Source organism: Lemur catta, chromosome 10 (assembly GCF_020740605.2).
Source record: "Lemur catta isolate mLemCat1 chromosome 10, mLemCat1.pri, whole genome shotgun sequence".
NCBI lineage: Eukaryota > Metazoa > Chordata > Mammalia > Primates > Lemuridae > Lemur > Lemur catta.
The window spans coordinates 76,096,654-76,114,052 of record NC_059137.1 but is presented as its reverse complement, the minus strand read 5'-3'; the positions used below and the strand labels follow the sequence as shown (position 1 = coordinate 76,114,052).

The 17,399-nt window shown below is 40.4% G+C and overlaps 2 long non-coding RNA genes across 2 annotated transcripts in view; both read right to left on the bottom strand.

Annotated features, from left to right (window-relative positions):
- Window positions 1-7,283: 7,283 nt before the first annotated feature.
- The window catches only part of LOC123646018, a 78,224-nt gene continuing 68,108 nt past the window's right edge, over window positions 7,284-17,399 (bottom strand). Inside the window, exon 9 of the long non-coding RNA XR_006737758.1 lies at window positions 7,284-7,332. This is a non-coding gene — a long non-coding RNA (uncharacterized LOC123646018). The remainder of the gene's footprint in view (window positions 7,333-17,399) is intronic.
- LOC123646019 lies at window positions 9,705-15,559 on the bottom strand. Its single transcript, XR_006737759.1, has 3 exons — window positions 15,202-15,559; window positions 14,832-14,902; window positions 9,705-9,724 (listed from the first exon to the last, which is right to left on the bottom strand). It is a non-coding gene; the product is annotated as an uncharacterized LOC123646019 (long non-coding RNA).

Sequence of the window (17,399 nt, the reverse complement as noted above, 5' to 3'; positions counted from 1 at the left end):
TTATTACGAGGAAGCCAAAATCATCCATTGCTCACCTCTCCAGCAGCCTATAAAAGAGAAAACCAGAGATTCATTAGAAGAAAGTTCTTCAAAGGTGAATTTATATGTAGAGATGAGACAGGAATGGTCTCACTCACCCGCCAAATGAGGAAGACGTTGAAGTGACTCGCTCAAACAGCACTGGATATTTACCAGGAGCCACAATCCCAGAGTTTGGGGAGGGAATAGAGGAAGAACGAAAAGAATAAAAGAATAGATATTGCCCATCCTTCCCACCACTGAACCCCAAGATTTGGGTCAGGATTGATCTGGGCAGACGGTGGAGAGCTTAGAGGAAACTTAACTTGTACATAGGATGGAAGGTTTATTTTAGATTGCACGGGGCTTCCTATTACCTGAAAACACCACTCTTTAATAACATTCCAAAGCGACCTTGCTGAAGCTATATTCAAGAGGTGAGGAAGAAAATTATTTTAAGTTAGTTGTGGAAACATTTTTTAAAGTTTTACATTAGATTTTTAATGTGAAGAAAAAAAGCAGTTTGCTAATAGTACCCTACTGAATTCATATGTATCTTCACTGTACTTTCTGTGAGCACACCTAAATAATGCATCTGTCAGATCTGTAAGAAACTCAGCGCCTCAAAGAGAGCAACTGGAGAGTTCAATGAAAGGCTGTTTACAAAGATGTGGGCGTGGCTAAGGGTCATCAAACCAACCCAAATGGCGGGAGCCCTCAGCACCAGCACGCCTAGGCCAGCAGGGGGAGTGGAGGGAGAGGCTGCCTGAGCCCCAGAGAGAGATGGAGCTGAGCGCCTCTTGCTTGTGCCTTGCACACCAGCTGGCGAGGAAGCCCAGGCAGTGCGGGGCACAGAGCAGAACAGAGACAAGAGCTCATTGCCATTGGCAAGTGGCAAATATTCAGCACATATAAAATATTTCAATTTCTGAATTCTGGCAAATGGAATTGTAACTAATATACAGAATGTGCAAATTATTTAAGACTGGTAGAATTTTGTAGACTAAAGTAGAAGTTTTCCTTTGTGTCTCTTGGCAAACATGGGATTATATTCCTTAAAGAAAAAACAATTAACTTCAGGTCAATGAAATCAGCCTTAAAAGTGTAGAGAATGTATTTGAACAAAAATATTATTACCCTAAAATGAATATGGATAACTATATGATGGAAAATAACCACCGAAACAAAATCTCAAAATAAAAATGCTGAAAATGGAAACTGAAGAAATCAAGACCAGAGATGGAGGATGGAGGCCCCTCGCCTCGGGCCCACTTTGCCCCATGCGAGCACCTAGGTGTCGACCATTAAAGTACCGTCTCTATTTTTTATCTTTGCTATATACCTTCAAGGGTATATCTTCCAACATCTACAGTCTAAAATCGTGCTAAAATCATCTATACTACAAGAAAAACAGGAAGCTTTTCCCTAGGATCTCAAAAGATCATTTTCCCCCGTTGTGTCATTCTTCTATTATTTTCAGCATTCTTATCTTTGTGAATGTAAAGTAGATCCCCTAAACTTTCTACATCTTTGCTTTTCATCACTGATGAAATAAGAAAATGAGATCCCCCAACCAAATGGTTCCCACATTCCAATCGTGAAAGTTGCTCTCTCTTTCTAAACTCAACTAAAGTCAGAGTTCTGTGTTCGTCCATTGCTCTGGGAAACTTTCTTCCCTGTCCCCCACCCCCACACATACACACCCTCCCACACCCATACTGTCCAAAGAGATCCATCAAGATCCAGCTTAAATGTTACTAATCTCACCCCTTGCTACACTCCCTACCCCCAGCCTGGCCAACATAATTAAACATCCTCTCTCCTATGTCCACAAACTTCAGAATAGTCTGCATCACCTGCATTACAATTATCTGTTTATGTAACCTCTTCCCCATAAGAGTGTTAGCTTTTGGACACAGAAACTGTGCCATTAGTCTTTATAGTTCCAGTGGCAGAGGGAGATGGTTCATAAGTTATGCCAAAAGAAAGAAAGAAAAAATCTGAAAAGGTTTTCAAGACACCTTTAAGGTTTTGTAAGCACTGGAAGTAACCCTAGTGCCCTCTCCTCCCCTCCACCAGTACGTTAGAGCCAGGGCTACAGGGCACTAGCAGACTTCTGGGCTTCCCTCTTTCACACTGGCAAAGACCCAGAAGTTGGGTCAAGGCCGCCTCGAAATTCCTTTAAAACAAACACAAGCCACAACACATAATAAATTAAAACCTTCCTTTGCAATTCTTAATTCTTACCTTAATTCTTATGTCAAGTTGCCTTAAAAAAAGAGATAGCTGTTTATTAATATCCTCCTGTTTATTAACGAGCGATGAGATGGCTCAGTTTACAAACTGGGTTGTTGCTACAACACATTTACACAGTTATAAATAAAGCAAACTGCAAAGAGATTAGCAGTGGAAGATCTGAGGTATTATTTGTTTTCACTAGGACTCTCCCAGTCGTTTTCCTCTGTACCCTAAGGTCTATTTAGCCTAGACTAAGCGGCTGTCACCAGCCCCATAAATGCCGCAGCAAGCTCAGTGGAGCTGCTTGCAGACCAGGGAGGCCACTTGTGTGGCTCTGCTTTTAATAGACCTAGTTTTGAAGTCTTTGAGTTTCCTTTGCAGTCGGTAAAGATTCCACCTGTGAACCTTCAAGTGTTCCCCTCTGGCCCACCCCTCTCCTTGAGTCTTGTTCACTGTGCACATGAATAGGTTACTAAGCATACAGTAAATTCCCATTGTTTACCACCCATTGTTCTCTCAAACTGCTTTGTAAACCATGGAGGACTTTAAAAATTCACTTGTTTTCCTGCCTGAGGTAGGAAAAACTTCACTTGTTTTCTCCACCTGCCATTATCAACACACACGCAACTATCCACCAGAGAGGAAGGACTTTCCCCGATTTCTACAGCAACATATTAAAGTGAAAAGAGCACTTTATTTAGAGAACCAAAGGCTTAGCTCCAAATTCTGGCTACATTCCCTGGGCTGGGACGAGGGTAAGGTGATAGGGAAGCCTAGGGCACAACACTGAAGGCAGGGTTCCTCTGGGCCTGCCCCATCCGTTACAACCGTTACATGTATATCACATCATATACATTATATGACATCATATATATTATATGTATATGTATACATACACACATTCCCTCCTCTTCGTAGGACACAGAATGGACGCAAAGGAAGAATCAAGTCTACTTGCAAGGAGAGGAGGCCAGAAAAGCCGTCACAGAAGAGAAGGCCCTTGAGGTGATTCTTGAAAAAACAGACACATATGCCTGCCTCCCCCTGCTGTTTTGAGGATTTGGTGACATCATTTATTTGCAGCACTTAGCATAATACCTGCAGTCCACAAATGTTAGCTGAAAATGAATGGTTTTTTGGTTGCTTTATTATTCCAGACCCTCTGAATCTGTCAGAGTTGTTGATGGCAACAACAGAAACCACCTCCAGCTAATCTAAGCAGAAGAGAAAGTTCTTGGGAGGATCTTAGAGAGCTCAGTGAAGCAATGGGAAGCAGGCTCAGTGCAGAGACAGGAAGACCAAGAGAGGCCCGGCAGCTGAGGACACAGCCAAGGCCAGCCCCCGAGCAGTCTGGCTCGGTCGATGCCGTGGACACCCAGCACTGCTGCCACGACCAGGGAGATTCTCAACCATCCCTGGGACTGGGCATTCCTCCCTCCGGATCTCACACCCTTGGTGGGAGAACCCATGGGCTAATTCTAGATCAACTTTCTTTCAATTTTCAGTAGGAAGTAGGGCCCTTTTTTCTAGTAAAAATCACACAGCAAGGCCTATTTTAGAAGTAGACAGGGGATTTGGGTATAGGGTGTCCAAAAAAAAAGTTTCAGCTGTAACTTAAAGAATACTGTTTTTGACATAGCTTGGAATATTGTACCAAAAATACAGAAAATCATCACAAGCCCTAGAAATTTACCTTCAAAATATAAAATACTTAAAAATCAAGACTTTCAGGTCCTCTTTGGATGATTCATGCCAGGTACCGCATACATAGCAGGTAAGCAACAAACAATAGTGAAGTAAATATAGTGCCAGGTATTAAATGTTTGATTAATATTAACCATAAATAATGATTTATTTCAATCTTTTTGAAAAACTGATCTAAAATGTTAATTTCCCAGGTTGAACTCACTTATGGGCCAATTTGAAATATGGAGAAGTTGGTTTTGCTGTCTTCGCCCCTACTAACAAATTTGAGAGATGCTTTTTACTAACGTGAATGTGAGCATGCGGGAAGTAGTCCAAAGGAATGTCAGCCTATGGGTTGATAACAAGAGCTAGTTGTCAAGAGTTTCTTTATAATGGAGCAGCAAAAGATAACTCTGATGCTCCCCAAAGATCTGCTCCACGACTTCCAGGAACTGTGCAGACCTTTAGACAGAAGGTAGGAGCTAGAAATGAGAAAAATGACTTCAGTGGGAAAACTGGCCCTTTACCACGGACACTTAAATATGCCAGACTCTCTCCCATATCAAATAAAATCTTCCCTCTACATCTTTTCCTGCAGGTATTACCCTACTTCTCCCCTCCCCTTGACTGTCCCAAACTTCTTTACAGTGGTTTATATTTCCTTAGTCTACTTCCTCACATCCCACTCCTTTCTCAGCTCACTGCCTGGCCTCCAGCCTCCAGCTCCATTGAAACACCGCTTGCCAAGGTCACCAACAACTTCCTTACAGCTAACCCTAATGGACACATTTCCACCTTTATCTTAATTGGCTTCACAGAGGCTGTGAATGATAATAACTTCCTCTTGGAAATACTCTCCTTACTAAACTCTCATGACTCAGTACTCTCATGGTTTTCCTCCTGTGTATATTCAATTGTAATTGGTTGTCATGGATTCACAAAGGCACCCAATACACAACACTCACAGACCAAACTCCCTGTCTTTCTCTGCAGATATACTCTTCCTCCTACATTCTCCTTCAAAATGAAAGCCTCTCATTTGTGCAGATGCTAAAGCTAAAGGCCCAAGCAGTATTCCAGAATCTTCCCTCTCCCCTCCATACCCAATTCCTAAGCCCACCACCAACCAGTCAATCAGGATCAACTATTACAATTCCTAAATGTCTCTCAAATACTCCTACTTTCCTGAATCCATTCTGAAACCACTCTACTCAAGTAACCAACTAAATAATTGGATGACCTTAATGATCTCCTATCTCTGAGCCTCAATTTCCTAGTAAGTAATATTAGACAGAATAAACACCAAGTTTCTTCCTTCCCTCTCTGTATTCCGTGATTATACGAATTTACAACCAAGGAGAGGCTCAGGGCAAAATCAGTTCTGGTGCTTTGAGAGACCATCTCACATTCCCCATTTAAATGAAGCACTGGGGCGACCAAGACTGTGCCCACCTCTCACCATAACACTGCTCTTAAGAACAATCTAAGGGTCTGCAAGACAATTTATAATACAGCCTTTCCCTTTAAATAGGAATTATGCCATGTTTTGACCTGTAGAAAATATCTTAGAATGAAGTTCTAATGTTGTTAACAAATTTATCTAACTTGTTTCCTTAATTCATCTAAAGGATCCTTAAGAAAAGGGGTTATAGCTATTTTCAAAAATGTCCTATGGGGAAAAAAAATCTTATGTAAAAATTCAATCAATCTTTGTTGACGACCATCTTGAGTGCATATTTAAAAACACGGGAAAAACAGGAAAAGGTTGATGGAGATGGGGGGGCAGGGTGAGGAGGAGCAGGGATGAAGGAGTTTAATTGATTTTCAGCAATAATAAAGTCAAAATAAATGCATTATAAGAGTAAAAAATTTAGGTCAGAGCTGCTCTATGGAAAAAAATGTAAAACTATAAGCAGACGGGAAAAGTTAAGTGACACAATATGGCAAATTTCACTAAAGTGTACTCTTTCACTCTCATTTTAGTGAGAGAGAAAGTAGATTTTGAAATTAGGAGAAGTTGGGGAAACAAATAACCAAGAGCCAGAAAAGTAAGAGGTCACTTCCTGCCCTGAGGATTCCTTTGGTTCTGAAGTGTGTTAGCCCAGCTGAGTGAAGTCCTGGTGGGGATATCACATATCCTCTAAAAGGGGCATCTAGCAACTGGAGAAACACGTGCCGTCCCTCTCCAAAGGTCATTAGCAGATCGAAAGTGTGACACTGCATTAATCTGATTAAGGATTAGTTTTCTAATTCCAGGTGCGAAACTTGCCTCTAAATGAGTAGGCCTTTACATAAAAGCATAGACTCACCTGGTATGGATAAAACAGAAACAACCTTTAATGCTACCTCCCATCTTCTTAAGACCCAGTGGGAGAGAAATGGGAAGTTCTCTAGCAAAGAGAGGAGTTTTAAGGATTAGGATTGTCTGGCCAACCAAGCAAGGTACAGGTCCCACTCATGGTGAAGAAGTGTGATGCCATCTTCTTGGCAGACTGAGACCTTGAGAAAACTGGGTGCTTTTTTCTGGTTGGGTAAGACACAGTACTGCCAACAGCCAGCTTCAGCAGGGCAGCAGCAATGTCACAGGTTACATGAGAAACCTTTTGCCTCAGACCCTCCCAGAGAGATAGACAGCATTTGGGCTCCTACAAAACCCAGTTATACGGGGATAGCAGGGTGGGCTCTGGCCCTTTGGAAAATGCCCACTCACGCCAGAGTCAGGCTTCTTGGTCCAAAGCAACCTGCCAGTTCAAAATATGTAACTAAAAGCTATCTACACTTTTATATTTTAAATATATTGCTATTTCAAACTGCTATATTGTCAAATTGCATCAGACAGCTTTAAATCCAAGGCAGTGGCTTTCAAACTCTTTGGACAGCAACTCACAAAAAATACATAAAATAATTTTTAACATAAACCAGTTAAGCACACACACACAAAACTGATATTAAAATCTTATGAAACTTTACTTAATTACATGTAATATATTCTAATATTATCTATCCTAATTTGTTTCATTGTTTCCTAAGTGCTTGCCACAGTCCCCAGAATAATTTCATAATCCAGAGCCTGAAGGTTGGAAAACGCTATTCTAAGATTATAGGTTTCAGCTACCGTAGCTGGTAGTCTGGTATTCAAATTTTTTCAAAGTTGATTAAAATGCGTAATCAAAAAGCAACATTTGCAAAGAAACTTCAGTCCCCATCAAGAGCATTGTCTTGGGGATTCTTACCATGACTCACCAAGTGAATAACTACCTTCCCCTTTGCAGAACTGAGATGTGAGCCAACAATCAACTGAAAATGGCATAGAATCAGGGCAGAGTTGAAAAAGGGGAGCACTCCATCGTCAAATGCACAGTGTGATCCTTCTGAAAAATGTAAAGCAGCCTAGAGCAAGGTAAGGAGAGCAAAACATGACAGAAAGATAAGTATTAACGGAGAAAGGATCAAGCTTGTGATGCTGTCTCCAAGCTTTACAAGTTGCACTTTTTTTTTTTTTTTTTTTTTTTTTGAAACAGTCTCACTCTGTTGCCCGGGCTAGAGTGAGTGCCGTGGCGTCAGCCTAGCTCACAGCAACCTCAAACTCCTGGGCTTAAGCGATCCTACTGTCTCAGCCTCCCCAGTAGCTGGGACTACAGGCATGCGCCACCATGCCCAGCTAATTTTTTCTATGTATACTTTTTAGTTGGCCAGATAATTTGTTTCTATTTTTTTTTTTTTTTTAGTAGAGACGGGGTCTTGCTCTTGCTGAGGCTGGTCTCGAACTCCTGATCTCGAACAATCCACTCGCCTCGGCCTCCCAGAGTGCTAGGATTACAGGCGTGAGCCACTGCGCCCGGCCTAGTTGCACTTTAATACTTTCCAATCCTGTGAATCAGAGGAATATTCAGGATGACTCCACTAATCATGTGGCCTTGAGTATCTCAGCAGACATCATTTAAGTCATTTAAAAGGATAACTGCAAATTAAATTAGTTCATCCTAATTATGCAAAAATGATAAATTCAAATAAGCAAGGTAATTCACTTCTAAATTAAAAATTTTTTCAATCACTTGGCATCTCAAATCAAAGCAAATGGGTAATGTTACCAATTATATCAATTTGATTCTTAAATTTAAATACATAAACATATGATGAACTGAATTAAAATTCTTATTTGATATACATTTAACTTATTAACATTTGCACTAGGGTAGAGAACCACACTCAAGATGTGAAACAGGGTCATGTCCTTGAAAGCCAAGGAAGGGTGCCACAAAAGGGCCTTTGTAAGATTCTGGCAACAGAATGAGTCCCCAAAATCTATTAAACAAGTCATCACCACAGGAAAACTAAGGTAGACCATGCTACTAAAAGCAACACTGTGGAAGCTCGTGAAATATTTATTAAGGGAGATGTTTGATAAATAATAAAAACACTCGATTTTAGGCAGCCATATGAGAACATGTTAAACTTCAACATGGTTGCATTCATGATTGAAGGATTTCATAGGAAGAAAAGAAAATAACATTTATTGAATATCTGTGCTTTGCCAGGCATTACTAAATACGTTCACATACAGTCATGTCTCACTTAACAATGGGGATACATTCTGAGAAATGTGTCATTAGGCAATTTTGTCATTGTGTGAACATGATAGAGTGTATTTACACAAACCTACATGGTAGTCTGCTACACACCTAGCCTATATGGTATAGCCTATTGCTCCTGGAATACAAACCTGTTCAGCATGTTACTGGACTAAATGCTATAGCCAATTATAATACAATGGTAAATAAGCATTGTGTATCTAAACATAAACAAGGTCCAGTAAAAATACTGTATAAAAGATTTAAAAAATGGTACACCTATGTAGAGTAGCTCCATTATTATCTTATGGAACCACCATTGTATTAATATATATGGTTTATTGCTAACCAAACCGTCATTATGCCCCACATAACTATTCATGATAGCGTTGGAAACCAGGAATAAAAGACATGAAATAATTTGCTGTAAGTCACACAGTGACAAATGACAGCACAAGAATTTAAACTCATCTTCTGATTACAAATCAATTATTTTTGCCACATCCACGTCACTTTATCCTGACCTGTACTCAAAATATTATAGTGTGTAAAATATTTGCTTAAATGCTCGCTAAGGTTTCTGATCAAGAATAGGTCAATTCAGATTCCAGTTTCATGGCTAATGAGTAATGAAGTGATCTTTAAAAAAAAATATATGCATGTATTCTGGGTTGCACACTATGAATCTTCAAACATTTGATAAAGTATATGTGTTCTTTATGTCTTATATATAAGGATAAAATAAGACAATGTTCTAGTTAACTATTACTGTAAGAAATCACATCAAAGCATTGTAATTTAAAAGAGTAATTTATTGTCTCTTATTATTCTGTGAATTGACTGGGATTGGCTGGGCAGTTCTTGTTTGGAGTTTCCCAGGAAGTACAGTCAGATGTCGGCTGGAGCTGCAATCATGTGAAGGCTCAAGTGGGCTGGTCGTCAAGATGGTTCACTCACACAGCTTGTAGAGAATGTTCAGGATTACCCTTTGGGGGGCTGCCAACTGGAGCACCTACATGTGGCTTCTCCATGTGACTTGGGTGTTCTCACAATGTGGTGGCTGGTTTCCAAAACGGAGTGTCCCAAGAGTAAATGTTCCAAAAGGCAAGATTTCTTACAGTGTAGCCTCAGAAGTCCCAGAAAGTCACTTCCACAGCATTCTATTGGTTGGGCCAGTCACTAAGGCCAGCCCAGTTTCAAGGGGACTCCACCTTTTGATATGAAAAACATGTACATAAAGGGAAGGAAGGAGAATACCCATCACACCTTAGTCTTTTGACTCCCATCCTGGCATTTCTACTCTACCCAACTGTTAGAAGGGAAAATATATCACAAAATTACAATAAAATCACTTACTCTGTTGTATTTTCTTTGCATCTTTGGTTCTGCCGTATTTTCTAGAAACACAGCATTTCTTGAATGAATAAATAAATGAAGATCTTTGTCTCTCCCTTTTCCTTTCTACCTTTTTTCCCTCATCACCTTTCCTCTTTTTCCTATCGTTTCTAATTGAAAACAAGATTTTTTAAAAACAAACAAAAAACGGCAGCAACATATTCTAATTATTCAGTAAATCTACAATTAATGAATTGCTCCCCATATCTGCCAGTTGATATCTGCTTGACTGATTCAGTCATCATCCTATATAGGAAGGTAATAAGAGATTTTTTAATGCAGGCCAAGAAAAGGAGAGCAAAAATAGGAAAGAAAAGGTAGGCTAACAAAGGAAGAAGGAAAGCATAAATGGAAAGAGAAATATATAAGGAAGGTTGAACAGCATCAAGCCCGAGTGGCTGAAATGACCAAGAGGAAAGAAGCCAAATTCTCCCCTACTCATGTGAGCTGCAGCCATCCCTTTCTTCCCAATCCGTTGTCCCCACGGCCTGGACAGTCCAGCCTTATGTCCTAAAGTGTAAGGAACTGCTGTATCATCTCATCTACACTCCCTGCCAGTTTTTTTATCCCTGTAGAAACCATCAAAAACAGCTTTCCTCGTGGTGCGCCCAAATATTAATTAATTAATTAATTGATTGATTAACCAACCACTAAATGATGGCTGAAGAATAAAGCCCAATATAAGCATTGTAAGGATTTTTATAACCTGACCTAACATTCCTTGCCCATCTTGTTTCTCAAGACCCCTACAGGAATCAACTGATTCCGCCAGAGCACTCTAGTCACTGTCTCCAAATATATAGAAAAATGAGATTATATCTCACCCCATTTAATTCTTTATGAAATACATGAATTCTGAATCGAGGAAAAAAATAAACAACAGAATATTATATTTTACAGCGCAGTGTGGCAATGTGGTAGGCTTTAGAAAGATAGCACTTAGGGTCCCGATAACTTCTCAAGAATGCAGACCTCTCATTTGTGTCTTCTGTCCTTTGCTCCAGTGAATCCTGTCACCAGGCGCTTTCTTTGCTCCCCTCTGCTTTCCCAAATGCTATCTCACAGGTACTCGAAAGAAGACCCCTTCTTTATGGGAACTGATAGTAGCTGAGTAATTTGGAAGGTGATGTGATCAGCAGGATTATTCTGGACCTGAATTCATGACACCGTCTGATTTTATTGTGTACGGAGATCAAATCGCCCCAGTTCCATTGTAGTTTTTACCCAGCACACTTGTTCAGTAGTTTAAAGACCCATTTGGTAGATAAGTCAACTAGCATTCGATCATCTGTCACAAGTTTGATTTGCAATAATTACAAAAAAGAATTGCACGAAGTGTTAAAAACGCCATTGTTATTATTGTAGCTCTTTGACAGCCCAATATAAATGGGAATTTTAAAAAAGGAGAGTATTTGAAGATGTCTGATTATATAATCTGGGTGTGGCACATGATCAAAAAGATGTTGCAGTAAGGGCAGTTTGTTGTCAGGTATAATTACAGCTGTAGATACCATTTTGAAAGTACAGACTTTAGGGGAAGGAGAAGAGACTTTTTGAAGCAAAGTACAAATTAGGAATAATTACAGTGATGATGATGGAATGTCGACATCCATTTCATCACGATGAGCTCAGTATCCTTCAAAGTTCCCTTGAATGAGGGAAAACATTAGTACAGACCAAAGGCAGCTCTGGAAAGGATACCTTTGAAGTATGAAGGAGTAGGTCAACAGGCAGTCAGCAAACATAAAAGTAGACTAAACCATAAATGTCTTGATCTCCGATAGCGATCAGTACAATTCAAAATATCTTTTCTTTTTTAAGTGCAATATTGAATGTGCATGTGTTTGTTCAGGTTTTTAAAAATCTAATTTGGGTTAAAAACTGGGTAAAACTAAACTTTGTTTTGAAGAGTTTATAAAAGTGGTAAAATTACAAAGAAGAGTAAGTAAAAGATTATTATATCAGACAGGAAATTAGAAGCTTCTGGGATCATGTCAAAGTTGTACTCCTTGATATGGATGGTGGTTCCCTGGGTGCTCACTTCTCACTACTTGTTTTGTTTTATGCATTTTGCTGTTTTTGAAGACATTATGTAGAAAATACACTGATAGTAGTGAAGCGTTTGACTTCCACAATTTATTAGCTCGTGTCTATTACCGCGGAAACCAATGCTTTCCTAACATTTTAAGAGACAACTTCTTGTTTTCCAGAAGAAATAATGAACCTGGTCTGGCTCTCTGTGATTTTGGGAATGGGTGTGAGCCAAGGACCAAGCCTTATATTTCCTGTTATTTAAAGTACCCGACACAATGTGCATGCATTTAGGAATTGATATTCATTCATTCATTTGACAAATATTACTGACTTTTCTACCAACTGACTCCTTGGCAAGTCACAGCAGTTGGCCACCTAACATGAGTAAATGGCATTTGATAAGTATTATAAAGACACCACAAACTCGGCAGTCTCTCCCAGCTATCCAGCTTGGATTGTCTAGTGAATATCACTGACTTTCTCTCCCACTTAGGTCTTACGGAAGGATGCTAGAAGAGGATAGACTAGTTAGAAGGTTGTGATTTAATAAAAAGTGAAAGAAAAAGGGTTAGAGACAAGAGGGAACAACAACAACAACCAAAAAAAAAAAAAAAAAAACCAAAACCGAGAGGAATAAGGGGACAGACACTGTACCGTCTGCAAGGCCTCAGTTCCCTGCGGGGCTTAACTGAGCCAGACAGTCTTCCTGTTCCTTGCCTTCCTCTTGCCAACCCCCACCCCATTCTCTGGGGAGTCAAGCCCAGTATGGATGCCACTGAGACAAGTCAAAGCCAGGCAAGAGTCCTGGGATCAAAACTTGGCTGAGCAGGGTCAAAACCTCCGCACAGCCAGAAGTAGAAAGAGCCAGAAGATAAATATAACCCATTTTTGAGGGAGTGCCAACGATGAGAAGCAGGAAAGTCAAAATTAGTCATCAAGTCCAAAGCAGTGAGCAACAGAACCCGAGGCAGAGGAGAGAACGCAAGTCAAGAAGCCAAGTGCCAGATAAAAACAGAAATAAAGGCTTAGGGGAAAAAAGAAAAAAGGCAAGATCGAGATAAAATAAAGGGTCCAAGACAGTACCTGGGAACCACTCCCTGGGGTTCAGTACTGGATTTTGTTTGCTCTGGGTTATCCTAATGTAAGAGCATGTGATCTGAGCAGGTCTCTTCCTTCCTTATCACTTTCCCTCCCACCTTAGTGACAGCCCAAGGCATTAAAAATACCAAACAAAACCTGGAAGCCATTTAGGTCGGCCTGCTAATGAACCAACCTAGTCCAGACTGAGTTGACCACGAAGATAACCACATCTCCTGAGGACAGTTTTCCCCGGAGTCCTCCTTTGACTATGCTGGGAAACAAAACCTTTGAACAAATGGTATCCTTGAACAAATGAGAGCAGTTATAAGCAGCCTGAGACGCGGGGAGGTGGGAATTAATACCATGCCTTACCTACCGGCAGAAAGTTTGCTGAGCACTTACTACGCATACCAGCGTACTAGCCCAAAGTACTTCAAATACGCATCAGGGTGTATTTAACATTTTTCAATTACTCCATTTGGTGAAAATCAGTCAGATTTTTTGAAGGATCTTGATCTTCCTTCACCCCTATCTAAATCATAATTTCCTGAAGACTAGGATTATCCTGCCGTATTCTTTTTAACCCCCCTAATTTCTAGCCACCCCTCAAAAAGTAAAGCATGCACTGGGAGTCAGCCTCTCAGAGAGCATCTCGAGTCTACCTGTCTCACCACAGGAAAGGGGCTTGTTCAGACCACATACAACAAAGTATTAAGTGTCAGATATCAGACTTAAAAAGAAGATTTTTTTTCTGTATTCTCTTCTTCTCCTTTCTGCTTTTCAGAGAAGAAGCAACAATAATTTAAAATTCTCTGCTATGTGGCCTACACTCCACAGGCACTCTGTAATAGCTGTACCAGGGCTGCACAAAGGAGGGGTGTGTGTGTGTGTGTGTGTGTGTGTGTGTGTGTGTGTGTCCCCACATAGCACACAACAATTGCTGATGTGGGGTGGGAGACAGGAAAGCACACTCAGACACATGAATATTTATATCACAGACATGGTAGGACCCACAAAAAAGAATTCATAATTTTGTGGTATTAATGTAACATTTTGGGGGTGAGGTTTTGCGAAAAGGAAAAAAGGAGAAGGTTTTGGGGACACAAGGAGCAACTAGAGGGATGGCTTCATGTCTCTAATTGTGTAGAGAGGCTCAGGTCTGAAGACTACGAAGTCTCTCCAGGCGCTGGGATAGTTCTGACATTTCATTCAAGAAAGGAAAAAATGCCACGCTCATTCCGCTCTTCCCTCCCCACTTCCTTGGTGCCCTTCCAAGGAAGGGCCCTTGGTACTGGCTTCTTAGTCCTCCCCCAGGGGAGGTTTACCCAGGCCAAGAGGGCCAGATGGGGCTGCTGGCAAAGATGTTGCTGATCCGGCTCTTTCTCTTCCCACTTTCCGTCTGCCAGTGCTTGCGGTGGTGGCAGCGCCTCGTCCTGATGAGAGTGGCATTGCCACCCTGTAGCGGGCGGCGCGGGCCCCGGCCGGCAGCCAGTTGCCGTCCCCACTCATCCTCTACCTGCTCTGCGCTGCAATGTGCCGTTATCTTGCTGCTCCCCTTTTACACTTCACACACCAGCTTTTTCTCAAGACAGTTATTTGATCACTAACCACTTTGAATATCATGATCATCGGCTCATTTATTTTTTCTATTTTAAAGGATGGTGCCGCTGTGCCCGGGGAGCAGCCGTATTGATTTCCACATTTGCCAGGGCATCCGAGGGTGCGCTGCCTATCACAGCGCTGACTCGAATAAAAGGTTATTACCGTGATCATCATTTAGCATTTATATAGCTCCTCACAATTGTTTACCTGTTATTCCTCAGAGCACCCCTGGCAAGGTGATCAGCAACGCCCATTGTAGAGGCAATAAATCAGGGATCCTGGAGAGGTTTTAGGATTGTCAACAAAAGAACACAAAATTAATAACTGCAGACCTGGGGTTGGCCTTGACCAACCTCCCTCCCTCTAGCGTATGTAGCCAGTTCATTCATTGCATCATTCTGGTTAGCAAACCTTCTCAGAACTCCTCCTCCTCTTACAGGTTACAACTCAAATATCACCTCCTTGCAGAAGCCTTCCCTGGCTCCCATATCTAAAACAGCATCCCCTCTTCAGAGCACTCACTGTCACATCCCTGTGTCTTATGGACGTCACAGTGTTTGGTGCCACTTGGAATTACCTTGAATATTTATGTTCTTGTTTATTGTCTGTCTTCGCCATTCAAGAAGGTCATGTCAGCGATAGTAGCATCTTTGCCTGCATTGTTCAATGCTGGATGTGTCCTCTGTGTTGAGAACAACGCAATCCCTGGCATGCAGTAGGTGCTCAATAATGCTTGTTGAGTGCATGACAATAAGAGTCCCGTAAATCCTGTTACTTACGCATCATTTCCTATACCTTTCATCTCTTTCTGGCCTTTCTGGATAGAGTCACACATACAGTCAATTATTCTTAATTACCCCGGAGCTAATGATCTAGTTTGAGGATGGCCCAGGTCCTTGGCTCCCTTTCCTTCTTGCTCCAGATCTTTCGGTCATTTCTCACCTTTAGTTGAGAGGGGCGAAGAAGACAGTAGAGTCATGAAAGTCCAATTAGGCAATTTTACTAGCCCTAATAGCTCTGGAAATGTATAAAGTTGAAATTATTGATTTCAAGATTCCTTTTTTGCCTTATTTGTGAATTTCAAAAAAAAAAAAAAAAATCCATCCGTTTTATATATGCAATACAGTGAAAAATGCTTTGAAGAAGTTAAAAGCACTGTATAAATGTAAGATATAATTATGTATGCATGTAGTCCCATTAACCTTGGTAATTGAGAGTTGGTTATACATTTAAGGTTTAATTAGTTTCGATAGAACAGAAGCTCACACTTTCTAATGGGTAGGGCCAGAAAAGGGCTTAGAAAACGTGTCTTTGGTTAAATTTTTTTAACCATCAAATCAAGATAAAGTTTGAAATCCCTTTAAAGCCTGAAAGGTTGGCAGGAATGCTGATTTCTCATCAACAAGAAAGAACAGGCAAATGGTATTAAATGTTTGAATTTTCTTGCTTCAAACTTGAGGCAATAAGAATACAATTCGCCACCCCTCACCCCCCAAAATCTTAGACTGATCCTGGGAGAAAGAATCCCTAGATGATCTAACAATGAAAATTTCTATTTAAAGGTTGTTGTTAATGTTCTTTATAGCCCTATGTGCAACAAAAAAATGGGCTGCCTTTTTGTTTTAAGTATAAGGAATCAACATAATACTTTATATTTATAAAATATGTTGTTGCATTTGTTCCTCACTACAACTCTGTTCATAGATATTATTGTTGCCTTGGGTCACCAGGAAGACTGGCCTGGCTCAAGTCTCCAGACTCCAGGTGTACTATTCTCCACAATAATGTTAGCAAACCACACTGGGAAGGGAAGACACATTCCTAGTAATTCCTAGCACTGATGCAACAGCACCAAGGTTCAAGGTTGGGCAAATATTTCACTGCACTGTTAAATTCTCCACATTCACTTAGTGTGCACAGTCACACACCGCAAAATGACGTTTCAGTCAACAGTAGGCCACATAGAGGATGGTGGTCCTGTAAGATTATAATGGAGTTGAAAAATAGCTATTGTAATGACGTCATAGCATAAAAATCACTCATGCATTGGTGGTGATGCTGTTGTAAACAAACCTGCTGCACTGCCAGTCGTATAAACGTTTAGCACATACGATTATGTACAGCACGTAACATTTGATAATGATAATAGACAACTATGTTACTGGCTTATGCATTTACAATATTATACTTTTTATCATCATTTTAGCGTGTACTCCTTCTACTTATTTTTAAAAAAATGTTAACTATGAAACAGCCTCAGACAGGTCCTTCAGGAGGCAGTACAAACGTGGCATTGTTGTCACAGGAGACGACAGCTGCAAGTGTGTCACTGCCCCTGAAGACCGTCCACTGGGACAACATGCGGAGGTGGAACACGGTGATATTGATGATTCTGACTCTGTGTAGGCCTAGGCTAAAGTGTTTGTGTATGTCATTGTTTTTTTTTTTTTTAAAGTTGAAAAAGTTAAAAAAAAAGATTTTTTTTTAAAATAAAAAAGCTCATAGAATAAGGATATAAAGAAAGAAAATGTGTTTGTACAGCCATACAATGTGTTTGTGCTTTAAGTGCTATTACAGAAGAGTCAAAAGGTTAAAGAAATTTAAAAGTGTATAAAATAAAAAAGTTACAATAAGCCAAGTTTCATTTATTATTAAATAAAAATTTTTTTTATAAATTTAGTGTAGCCTAAGTGTACAGTGTTTATAAAGACTCCAGTAGTGTACAGTAATGTCCTAGGCCTCCACATCCACTCACTGACTCACCCAGAGCAACTT